Source organism: Xyrauchen texanus, chromosome 5 (assembly GCF_025860055.1).
Source record: "Xyrauchen texanus isolate HMW12.3.18 chromosome 5, RBS_HiC_50CHRs, whole genome shotgun sequence".
Classification (NCBI taxonomy): Eukaryota; Metazoa; Chordata; class Actinopteri; order Cypriniformes; family Catostomidae; genus Xyrauchen; species Xyrauchen texanus.
In genome coordinates this window covers 20,771,377-20,784,928 of record NC_068280.1, presented here as the reverse complement: position 1 = coordinate 20,784,928, position 13,552 = coordinate 20,771,377, and the positions used below count along the sequence as shown (strand labels likewise).

Here is a 13,552-nt window from a genome sequence, read left to right as displayed (position 1 = left end):
AGAGTTGTTGGGGATTCGTCAATAGTGAAATGTTATGCAATGTGTTCACACCAGTCGCAAATTCCTCGTGTAATTTGAAAACTCTACGACTTTTGTGTAATATGATCGGTACCACAATCTGACATCTTTGAAAGTCATGTAGTGAGTAGAAGGCATTACTCGAGAGCTCTTGCCATTGAATCATTGTACTGTTTACCTATTTTTAGTATGTTTGATGTGTTATACTTACAGCTTTGTGCAGAATACAATCATTTTTCCCTCTCACTTGAAACCTCAGCACAGTGCGCACATTCTCACATCAGCAGCTCATCAGCCTCAGTATGACGGATATGTCCGAAAGAGGCTGTTCTCATTTCGGTATACTGTTGACTCTAGAACTGTTGTTGTGACCGGATTGTTCAGTCCAACTTATGTGCTAGTCAGAGTGGTTCATTGCAAAGAAGAGTTGGCAAAATCACACATTACTAGTTCTTGGATCATTTTACTCCCGTATATCGCCTCATTTTGAGTCGGAGGGTCAGGCACGTCTGAGAGCGAGTTATGTTTGAGTAACTTATGGATCAGTGTTGACTCGTAAACTGTTGACTCGTAAACTGTTCCAAGCAATACCGTCTGATTTGGTGAATTGGTTTAACCATTTTGAAAATTTCATAACATTGTCATTTATACAGCAATATTTTTTATTAATACCAGCTGTGTTTTAATGCGTGAGCTCGTTACCGTGTCGCAGGTGATTGATTCGTAAGTCACAACATAAGGAGTTTAACAATTTAAAAAATTTTGTTCATGGCAAATTTGCAGCAAACATACCACTGATTATTTTCACACGCAAATAAGCTTTGCGGCAAACTTGCAGCAAATTTTCCATTGTTACCAAAGGTTTGCACCTTTCAGGTTCAACACTTACCAGTGAAAAGCTGCAAACTTTTGTCAAACATTTGCAGCAATCACAAACTCATTTTGCATGTGAAAATAATGAGTTTGCTGCAAATTTGTGGCAAGTTTACGGCTAGTTAACTGAGACACACTCCTAGTCGTCTATTTCTCTCCCTGTTGAATGCGATTGACTCGCATGCAGAACCTGAACGAACAATATATATGAACGAGTTGACTGAATGATTTATTAATTTTGTTTGCAAACAAGCATAAAAGTACATTCAGTTAGTTCATTAACGAGATGTCTCATATCGTTCGGACTCGTTCAGGAGCGTATTCGTTCAGTGACAATGACATGCTCCTTTTTCAGCACGCACTCGAATGCTATTGACTCTTACTATAATCGGTCTTTACAGGCATGAGAAGTCACCAAGGCAGATTCTCATTTCAATCTAGAGCTTTGAAAGTGAGAGAAATAAAATCAATAAAAGAGAAATATGAGTCAGTGTATGAAGGTGGTGTATGAGAATGATTCATTCACTTAAAGATTCTTTCAAAAAGACGGATTCAGTCAAGAAAGAAACATCACAAGTGACACAGCTTTGAGTGGCCAATCACAATAAAACACAAATTAAGAGAGAAGTCACCTTCATCACAACAATGTTGACATCCTTTTTGGAAGTGTGGTTATGAATTTTGAGATGTTTATGCACTTGTTACAGCAATGTCAATGTCATTGATGTATCAACAGTCACAGCAAATATACATTTCTGTGTGCATGTGTTAATGTGTGTTTAGCTGGGTACTAAATGCACACAAGCATATTTTTAAGTGACTTGTAAGTTGTTTAATCTAATCTTAACAACTGGTTTGGTTTCACATTGTTCACATTAATATGCAGTCTATTCTAATTAGTGTGAACACAAATCATTAAAACCAATCAAAAATCACATCACACTTAGGTCTGAAACATACTCTGCACAAGTTCGGGTGACTAGACCTCTCAATTTTACGAGCCATGTTCCTTCTCTTAGTAGCTTTACAGTTGGAACGCCATTTGTCATTTGTCCATAATTAGTGGTAGCATTAGTTTGATTGCTATAACTGACATCACTATAATTTATGATTTTTCTGTCATGAGATACCACTAACTGTGTGATGTGCTGCCATATGTTTCAAGAAGGGGGCAGAATGACATACCTCTCCCTCGCTTTCGTATCATTCCGCCTCCTCTAGGACTATTCTTCAGCCAGGCTCACAACATGAGTGTCCAGGAGGGAGGAGGAGGTGTGCAATTAACAAGCTTCGTTTGACAGTGGAGGAGGTGCACCTGATGTGAATAGAGCCTCATCACCGCTGCCTTGAAATGTAGAGCATGGCACTCACCAGGGGCCGGCCTCTGTTTCCTTGTGCATGCACACTGGCGTCCTCGCAGGTCCAGGAGCAAAGTGGGGACAGTACCGGCTTGGATTAGATGAGAAGCCAGATCCACTCTCCGGAACCCAATGAATGAGCTTGGATGCCAGGCTGCCTTCTCCTCACACTCACCGTGACCCCCCCAGAGAAGTTATGCCGCCAAAGAAGCCATCACCCCTCACGCCCCACAACCAGGAGGGGAGCGCGTGTGTCTATCGGACCCTGAACCTTCCCATTGGCACACCCCGACCTTCACTAAGCCCCTATTTCACAGCGATGATGACAGATTCCCACTTTTTTTGGAGCACTTTCACCCAAGGACATTTTATTTTCTCTGTTTTGGACTTTTATGTGGTTTATTGTTTAAATAAACACATCTTCTAAGCCTGATGCCACAGCTATATAGCTTTTTTACCTAATGGAGCAGTATATATTACATAAAAAAAAATCATATCTATTGCTTAAACAACCAGCACCAAAAAGAGCAAAGAGACTGACTACGTACAGGCAGGTTTGGGAATAAAATATATGACTGGGTTTTTGCTCAAACGAGTCAAGCCAAGCATTGTGCAAAGTGTGCAGAAATAACAGCATTGTGCATAGTGTAGAAGCAAATTTAAAATACCAATAAATGGCAAACAGAAAGCCAGAGTATAAAAAAAACTAAACAGAATACTTTCTATGTCTTACTAGAGGCGTGACAAGCTAAAGCTGCAGAGATTTATCACTGTGTTATTCACAAACATTCATATTGTTCGACTGATTGTTCGTTAAAGCTAGACCCATATATATATATATATATATATATATATATATATATATATATATATATATATATATATATATAGACCCAGATTTAGCAGTAGCTAAGCATATAAGCAGAGTTTGTTGCTTGTGACTTTGAAACAGTCCTTCCTTAGCCAGATGGCCCTTACCTTTCCATAATAACTGACAAATTCAACAAGGGCAATGTAAAAACTTCCCTCTTCTCTGTTAAGTTCAGCATGCCCCAGCATACAAAACTAAGTTCTAGATTTATTGGCCTGTGTTTAGTGAGACCCTGGCACAAAAATCAGTTAACAAAAGTTAGATATACAGTTGATGTCAGAAGTTTACATACACTGAGGTTGAAGTCATCAACACATTTTTTAACCACTCCACAGATTTAATATTAGCAAACTATAGTTTTGGCAATATATCTATATCTACTTTGTGCATGACATAAGTCATTTTTCCAACAATTGTTTACATACAGATTGTTTCACTTTTAATTGACTGCATCACAATGTTACTAAGTTAACTGTGCCTTTAAGCAGCTTGGAAAATTCCAGAAAATTATGTCAAGCCTTTAGACAATTAGCGTCTGATAGGAGGTGTACTGTATTGGAGGTATACTTGTGGATGTATTTTAACCCTCTGGGGTTGATTTTTTTCGTCATTAAAGCAGAAACAACATAAAATTCTCTGTCATTTTGGGGCATACAGATAAGTTTAAGACATCATTAGAGACTATAAAGGGTCTACTTTTATTTGTGTATACTCAAAATAACAACAAATCCTTGTGCTTTTGTAAAATAAAGAAAATAAAAAGGGTGAGCAGTAAGCAGTCTATGGGTTCGCAAGCATATATCTGAACGTCAGAAAAATTTACTGAAACTCCACGAATACTTGTCACACAAACATGAAATATATGTCTAAAGAAAGCTTAAAATGTCTACCTTTAAAACAAATATTCTCCTGCAATGTAATATGTATGAAACAAAGTGATGTACAGTTTTTACTGGCTCAACTAATTATCTCTAATGTGATCACACCCACCAGCAGAGCGCGCCATTCATAAGCTAATGTGCTGAGACAATCAAATCAAATGGTAAACGCCCCCGACTGTGCCTTAAAAACAAAGTCATTAACTTTTCTGCCTGTTTGAAAGACAGCACGATACACAAGTGAGAAAAGTCCTGGATAGTGACAAAGAGTTACAATTTTCCTCAGAAAAGGGCGGGACACCGATGAACGTTTGTATTTTGAAGAGAGACTTGATCCAGACGAGGACACAATTTCGGACGAGTAAGTCATTTAGTTTTCATTAGTTGACGTGCTATTTTATATAAACATGTACATATTTTACTAGTGGGACTGTTTCCAGACTTGCCAGCCAGGATTCTGCATATTGAAATTTGAAATATGTCCTAATAGGCAAGTTTTAGTTACATTTAAATGCTGTTTCGGCTAAAGCAGGTATTTAAATTGTATGCTGTTTGTAATCACATGTAATATGATATAAAAATAATATGAATGTTTAGATTATATTTTAACTAATGTTTATGCTGCCTCATTATCATCAACAAAGCTTGTGCTTGCAAATACACTCACCTAAAGGATTATTAGGAACACCTGTTCAATTTCTCATTAATGCAATTATCTAATCAACCAATCACATGGCAGTTGCTTCAATGCATTTAGGGGTGTGGTCCTGGTCAAGACAATCTCCTGAACTCCAAACTGAATGTCAGAATGGGAAAGAAAGGTGATTTAAGCAATTTTGAGCGTGGCATGGTTGTTGGTGCCAGACGGGCCGGTCTGAGTATTTCACAATCTGCTCAGTTACTGGGATTTTCATGCACAACCATTTCTAGGGTTTACAAAGAATGGTGTGAAAAGGGAAAAACATCCAGTATGCGGCAGTCCTGTGGGCGAAAATGCCTTGTTGATGCTAGAGGTCAGAGGAGAATGGGCCGACTGATTCAAGCTGATAGAAGAGCAACTTTGCCTGAAATAACCACTCGTTACAACCGAGGTATGCAGCAAAGCATTTGTGAAGCCACAACATGCACAACCTTGAGGCGGATGGGCTACAACAGCAGAAGACCCCACCGGGTACCACTCATCTCCACTACAAATAGGAAAAAGAGGCTACAATTTGCAAGAGCTCACCAAAATTGGACAGTTGAAGACTGGAAAAATGTTGATGAGTCTCGATTTCTGTTGAGCCATTCAGATGGTAGAGTCAGAATTTGGCGTAAACAGAATGAGAACATGGATCCATCATGCCTTGTTACCACTGTGCAGGCTGGTGGTGGTGGTGTAATGGTGTGGGGGATGTTTTCTTGGCACACTTTAGGCCCTTAGTGCCAATTGGGCATCGTTTAAATGCCACTGCCTACCTGAGCATTGTTTCTGACCATGTCCATCCCTTTATGGCCACCATGTACCCATCCTCTGATGGCTACTTCCAGCAGGATAATGCACCATGTTACAAAGCTCGAATCATTTCAAATTGGTTTCTTGAACATGACAGTGAGTTCATTGTACTAAAATGGCCCCCACAGTCACCAGATCTCAACCCAATAGAGCATCTTTGGGATGTGGTGGAACGGGAGCTTCGTGCCCTGGATGTCCATCCCACAAATCTCCATCAACTGCAAGATGCTATCCTATCAATATGGGCCATCATTTCTAAAGAATTCTTTCAGCATCTTGTTGAATCAATGCCATGTAGAATTAAGGCAGTTCTGAAGGCGAAAGGGGGTCAAACACAGTATTAGTATGGTGTTCCTAATAATCCTTTAGGTGAATGTATGTGTTCAGGTTAAATGAGTAAAATGCACTTTAAATATGCCCATATATCTTATAATGATTTCTGAAGGATCATCTGACACTGAAGACTGCAGTAATGATGCTGAAAATTCAGCTTTGAACACAAATGCATTTTACAATATATTCAAATAGAAAACTATTCTTTTAAATTGTAAAAATAGTTCAAAATATCACTGTTTTTACTGTATATTGTATCAAATAAATGCAGCCTTGGTGAGCAGAAGAGACTTCTTTTAAACGGTAGTGTAGGTCTAAAATTAAGTAAAGTCTTTATGTAAAGAAAATGTATAGTCCGATTACTTCTTTTAACTTAACTTGATTTTGATCATTAAGTATCCTCACATTCATTCTCTTTCTGTCACATTCCTCATTGATAGGCCCAGGGAAGGGGTCTTTTGTCTCCTCAGGTGTGAATTACAATCAGTATTCATTATAGTTCACACCTCCTCGCATATGATCTTTCTAACTAAAAGTGTCTTCAAAAGTTAAATTACTATATTGTTTTGTATGAATGAGTGATCAGGATGGTTTTCACATCATTTTGTAGGAAAAACTCTAAGCTACAAGATCCAGTTCTCAAAAGGCTTGTGGACCATTTTTTTGTATGTGTTATATGGCCTTATTTCAATGACTTAAAACAACCAAGCATAAACGTTATTTTCTCAAAAATACAAACATGTACACACATGTTGCTCACATATTATTTGTAGCCCAGATTGTGCTGAATACAGTGTTATCAGACTTTAGCCATTAATGTGTTTTTAAGCAACTGAAAAAAGCACAAATATCAAGGAATGTCAAAACATCTCCAGGGCCCAAAACACCCTCAGACCCCAGAGGGTTAAGGCCTACCTTCAAACTCAGTACATCTTTGCTTGACATCATGGCAAAATCAAAAGAAATCAGCCAAGACCTCAGAAAATATGTGGACCACCACAAGTCTGGTTCATCCTCGCGAGCAATTTCCAAATGCCTGAAGATACCATGTTCATCTAAACAAACAAAATTACTTTGTATAAACCCCAGAGGACCACGCAGCCATCATACCACTCAGGAAGGAGATGCGTTCTGTCTCCTAGAGATTAATGTAGTGCGAAAAGTGCAAATCAATACCAGAATATCAGCAAAGGACCTTGTGAATATTCTGGAGGAAACTGGAAGAGAAGTATTTATATCCACTTTAAAACGATTTATATCCTATATAGGCATAACCTGAAAGGCTGCTCAGCAAGGAAGCCATTAAACTGCCATTTAAAAGCCAAACTACAGTTTGCAAGTGCACATGGGGACAAAAATCAAAGAGAAATGTCATATGGTCTGATGAAACAAAAGCTGAACTGTTTGGCCATTATGACAATCGTTACGTTTGGAGAAAAACCGGTGAGGCTTGCAAGCCGAAGAACACCATCCCAACTGTGAAGCATGGGGTGGCAGCATCATGTTGTGGGGGTGCTTTGCTGCAGGAGGGACTGGTGCACTTCTCAAAATTGATGGCATCATGAGGAAGGAAAAGCAACATCTCAAGACATCAGCCAGGAAGTTAAAGCTCATCACAAATTGGTCTTCCAAATGGACAATGACCCCAAGCATAATTTCAAAGTTGTGGCAAAATGGCTTAAGGACAACAATGTCAAGGTTTTGGAGTGGCCATCTCAAAGCCCTGACCTCAATCTGATAGACAATGTGTGAGCAGAACTTAAAAAGCATGTGCGAGCAAGGAGGCCTACAAACCGGACTCAGTTGCACCAGTTCTATCTGGAGGAATGGGCCAAAATGCCAGACACTTATTGTAAGAAGCTTGTGAAAGGCTACCCAAAAAGTTTGACCCAAGTTAAAAAATTTAAAGGCAATGCTACCAAATACTAACAAAGTATATGTAAACTTCTGACCCACTGGAATTGTGATATAGTCAATTAAAAGTGAAAAAATCTGTCTGTAAAAAATTGCTTGAACAATTACTCACATCATACTCAAAGTAGATGTCCTAAACGACTTGCCAAAACTATAGTTTGCTAATATTAAATCTGTGGAGTGGTTAAAAAATTAATTTTAATTACTTCAACCTAAGTGTATGTAAACTTCTGACTTCAACTGCACATCATACCTCGTAGTCAATGGAATTGTCAACAATGGCAACTATGGCATTCTGTTTTTCAGAACCTTAAGGCAAGCAGATGTCAAGCAAAACATTTAAACGGTGACAGCACTAAAACACATCTGTCAACAGTTTTTATGTGCCACATCCCCAGTTCATCAGCTGAGTGCAGTCCTTGCCTTTAACAGACTAAGTACTTGGCCTGCTGTCCAGAATTACTTTATTTTGCTGGATAGGACTTGCATTGTCATGACATTCTACGCGGAAGAGGGGGATAGAAAGGGTGTCAAAACACCAAATAGAACTGCGCTCATCTAGGCACTTACTGAGACTTAATTTATTTGAATTATTTTCATATTACAGTCTACAGCCTTAGTGGATAACGCAAATAAAACATGGTAGGCCTGTGCACTGTACAAAATAAAACTGTAAATTAAGAACACAAAAAGAGGCTTCAATAATGATGTGGATGAAAGATACTTTATTAAACATGAAAATAATTTGCAGGAATTTGCAACATATTCATGACAATAATAATCAGTTTCCTTAATCACTAAATGTTTCTTTGGCAATAAAGTAAAAAAGAGAAGGTTAACATTTTTTTTTTTATTCTATAAAGTACTGACAACATTTCTCCCAAATTTCAAATAAAAATATAGCCATTTAGAGCATTTATTTGCAGAAAATGACAACTGGTTGAACAAGTTAATATTTATTTTTAACAACACAATACTAATGTTTTAAGACTTCAGAAATCAATATTTGGTGGAATAACCCTGATTTTCAATCACAGCGTTCATGCGTCAGAGCAGTTTACTTCCAGGATAACCTTAAACATGGCTAGATTCATGTGTCCTTCACAAAGATGAATCTGCCTTGCTGAAGCACCCCCAGATCATGACCAATCCTCCACCTGGTCATCTAATGGATAGATGGAAATCTGGAGAGGCCTTCAAGCCACACTGTAAAATTTGGTGGAGAATTGGTGAGTATCTGGGGGTGCTTCAGCAAGGCTGGAATCAGGCAGATTCATCAATGTGAAGGATACATGAATCAAGCCACATACAAGGTTTAAATTCTTTACCATTTATTCTCCAAAACTTGCCACATTTATTGCAGCTGAACTATTTCTCTCATCAAGTAGCCAGATTTATCAGACAGCCAAAAACATAAACCTGCTGACTGTTGATGTTGGTCCTGTTGTAAAGGCATGGTTGTAAATTATGAAAATAACCATACATTCATAAGACTATTGAAGCATATGCCTACATTGTAAAGACAGGCTTACGGTTAACTACAGGGTTAAGTTTCTATCTTTGGATAATCGCCTATGGTGCACAAGGGACAGTTTGAAAATTCCCCCCTCAACTAATATGTCACTGGTGTCAGAGCAGTCAGTTATTTGACTATTGACTTGCATGTTCTATCTAAAAAACATTGTTATTTAAAAAGAAAACAAACAAACTAAAAACATAAATAAAAACATTTCACAGGTTTTAGTAAATCACTAGAGTGATGGCTGTGTATATGAATGTATAGAGTGAAAACTTATACTATGAAAAAACAAATCATAAAAATCATTAGACTTAGTACTGGTGAGATGTATCAGTCTATCTACTGGGAACTTATTACAACCTTTGGAATGTGAAAATAAAATGTTGGTGAATTATTATTTATTTTAAATAAATAAACTGTATAAATATTATTGGACTTACTGTAAAAATCGCACTTGTAATGGCTCAGTCTTTTAACTGGCAACCTACAACAACATTTGGAATGTAAAAGTGTACTTTTAATGTTTATGTTTATCTTGCATGTCCACTGAATGTGTGACTGGACCCTCATGTGTTTAATAGTGAGTGGAATTTTCATATGGTCCCTTAAGTACTTTTAGCAGTGAAAGCACATCGGAGAATTTTCAGTAATAATGTTTAATGCCTGTGTATTATTATAGTTATATACCATTTATATTTATATACCGTAACATCAAGCCAAGTGTGCAAAATCTTTGCAAACTTGCCTCCTTCAGAGAGCACGGGTACGAGAAACCGAATATCAAAAAAATATCGAACCTAAAACTAACTTTACCCTGCTCTGGGAGCTTAGGTGTGAGGGACATGCTTATCATGGAAATTATGCTAAAGGAAGTTCATGAATGCCCGTCTCTCACAAAAGCTTGACCAGTGAATTTAAAATCAGCATTTACACATAGACTTCACATTTGTTTGATAATAAAAGGCACACTAAACTGCTGCGTATACGACCCAGTAGGTAAAATCTACCCATATTCCCATTCAAAAACATGGATGTTGCAATGACCGGAGCTTGAAATTAGTGCTCTTCGCTGCCATGTAAATACTTATTGTCTTATATTAAATATTAAATGTAATAATATCTTCCAATTTATTTGTTATTATAATTTTTTATCATTTGTTATTTACTGTTGGAGCTGTTATAATGCACTGGCATGCATGCTTATCTGTCCTGGATGCCCTTATATTAACCCTATGTTAAGTCTGTACATTCCCTGAACCGCATCTTGCATTGTTCATCTCAATGCAATATGTAAAATAAAAATAAGCCAATTCTTTCAATACTCTTTGATTATTTCTCATTTAAAAAATGCACGGAACACTGATGTCAATTTAAAACACTTATTTAAAGCAATCAAACTATAGCTGCCTATAGACAAAAGGTGTCCCGTCTAGTCCACTGTGTCACAGTACATGACTTATAAAATCGGGACTGATCCCGGTTTTAAAGTCACATGAAGACGAATCCTTGTCTGCATTCAGTGAACATTTTATGGTTGCGTCTGGCTACTTGATGAGAGAGATAGCTCAGCTGCAATAAAAGTGGCGAGTTTTGGAGATTGGTAAATAATTTCAAATTAACTGAGATAAATTCATCTGAACAATTAAAAAGCAGAGAACTTTTATGCTGTCTCACAACATTGAGAAGACAACAGACAATCAGAAGAAAGGGGCGTTTCAGGTCCACCCATATGTGCGACTCAAATATTCGAACCATATATTAGTGAAATAAAATAATCAAAACGCAGTGTCCCGTGGCTATTATTCCAATTTTTTATTTTTTACTTTAGCATTATATCAAAATTACAAAAAAGAAATAATTATTTATTTTTATTATTGTTTTTTTTTTAAATGAATAATGAAAAGTTGTTTTTTTGTTTTTCTGATTTGTAATTCCTAACTGAATATGAAATGATTGAGTGATGCATGGATTTTCTCGCACACATCTCTATCTGCAGGGGTTTATGCTTGTTTATGTTTGATATACACTCAGTACTTTCTAGATAAACTTGATAATTTATAGATATTAATTTCTAGATAACATTCTAGATAGACTTGGTTTAGATAAAATTAATACCTACACTCAAAAAGTATATAAAGTGCAGTCAGGTGCATACAAGCAGTATTATGGTCCTAATTTGAACATTTTAGTAGGCGTCATCCAGGGCAAAAACAAAAGACTTCACACTCCAAATACATATGTACAGACAAACATTTTTCCAGGAATCCTACCTGATAGATATAGATTCTTCAAGGTTTCTCTTATACACAATACTATCATGATGACAGTGAACTTACAAGCAAGGAAGGCTGTTGCCAGGCAAAGGTTGCCTAACTCCCCTCTTATCTTATTTCTTTTCATTCTGTTCCTTCTTTCTGCCTGCCTTTTCCATTATCTTTTTCTGTTTAACTGTGGTTTTAGTTCTTCTCTTTGGAATAGAGAAAATTAGCCTCCACTGTGCTAACAGGAGCCTCTCAGTGCCAGTAAATCTGTGTGAACAGCATTACAATGTGAGAGAGGTTAAGGCCCAAAATACTCTATGCAAGTTTATGAACGTAGACACTATATTACACAAGATCTATTTCATGCATCCATATAAAAGACCAAAACATCAGGACACATGGGGAAATAAAATGTAGGCATGTTGTGTTGTCCAGTACTTTTATTCTATTTAAGCAACAACAAGCATTCATCAACATTAACACAAACAAAAAAGTTTCATTCCAAAGAACTGGACCTGCATGCAAGAAACCACTTTTTAGAAAGTGGTAGTTACAGTCGTTTTGAGGTTCTCCAAGTGTGGTTGTGTTTTTTCATTTATTTTACCCCAGTCGCAGAAATACACAAGTTGTTGTCCATTGCCTTTTTAGCAGATATTCTGTTTGAACAGGGGAACTAAAAGCCACTATATACAAACCACTACAAAGTAGTTTCCCATGAACGTATCCTCATCTCAAGATATTTATAATGTACAGATTTTATAGCACAATAACATAAATATACATGTATATATACAGTGTATAACTATACATGTATATATTAGGGGTGTAACGGATCAAATTTCTCATGATTAGTTTTGTATCACGGTTTTAGAGTCATGCTTTCGGTATGGTGAGGTATATGCTATGTTCAGAAAAAAAAATTATTACTTCCAACTCCAAAGTAAGAATACTGGATTTGGTATCAAATACTTCAACAGATATGCCCTTAATAAAAATCAAGGTTTTACTACAGTAACCATATTTTAATCATGTTATTTGTTGTAAAATCATAGTAACCACAAAATCAACATGGTTACTGTCATGGTTATAATATATAGTAAAACGATGGTTACTATATGAAAACTACAGTATTACTGTTGTAAAACCATCGTTAGTTGTATCAAAACCATGATTTCTGATGAGAAAACCCTGGTGACAGCAGTCATGGTTACTTCAGTCATGATTACTACAATATTACTATAGTAAAACCATGATACATTTTCTTTAGGGACATGAACTAAATATATATATAAAATAGATAAAAATCAGATGTTCAGAAATAATAGAATAAGAAAACTGCAAAATAATTCTTAGCCAGTGTACAATCTTAAAATTCTGTTTAAAATTTGCAAGTCCTGTCCAGATAGAGAAGCAATAGGCAGCCGTTTGCTGAAGGATAGGTCAACAGGCTCATTTAACGACCAGCCCTGTGGCCCCCTACAAACACGATCTGTCATTTCACCCCCATAGAGCTACAGCTACTCCATGTAATCAGAAACCCTCTGCTACAAATAAAACGGTGTAGTGGGCTCCCACCCAGGCTTCTAGCTCTATGCTGTTATGCCTTTTGTAGCCTTGAATTGAAGTTGATATACCATCTCTACCTTACACCAGCCAATACAACCCGGTCAAGATAGCCAGCTGTCACAACGTGTACTGTAATTACACACCTCGGGTAGACACTATTTTATATCTAAGCAGTCACTGCAGTACCTGGACTGTATATTTATGTCAGTGGCCCCACAAATTATTTCGATACTTTTGATCATTTAAAAGTGTTTGAATTATTTTGCAACAATATATAAAATAAAATAGCATCTGCAAAGAAATTATACAGTTCCTTTTATTAGAACTATCCTTTCCACATTTCCAAAGAGGGTGGAGCTAGGAAGCAATGAGTTCCCAAACTGGTGGACAAAGGGAAAAGACAAGCACTACTGTATATTGTATATGGTATAATTTCAATCCTTACAAACTTATTTTTGTGAAATGC

The 13,552-nt window shown here is 36.9% G+C and overlaps 1 protein-coding gene across 1 annotated transcript in view; it reads left to right on the top strand.

Moving 5' to 3' along the window:
- The window catches only part of prkx (protein kinase X-linked), a 67,487-nt gene that overhangs the window by 29,598 nt on the left and 24,337 nt on the right, over nt 1-13,552 (top strand). The window lies entirely within an intron of this gene.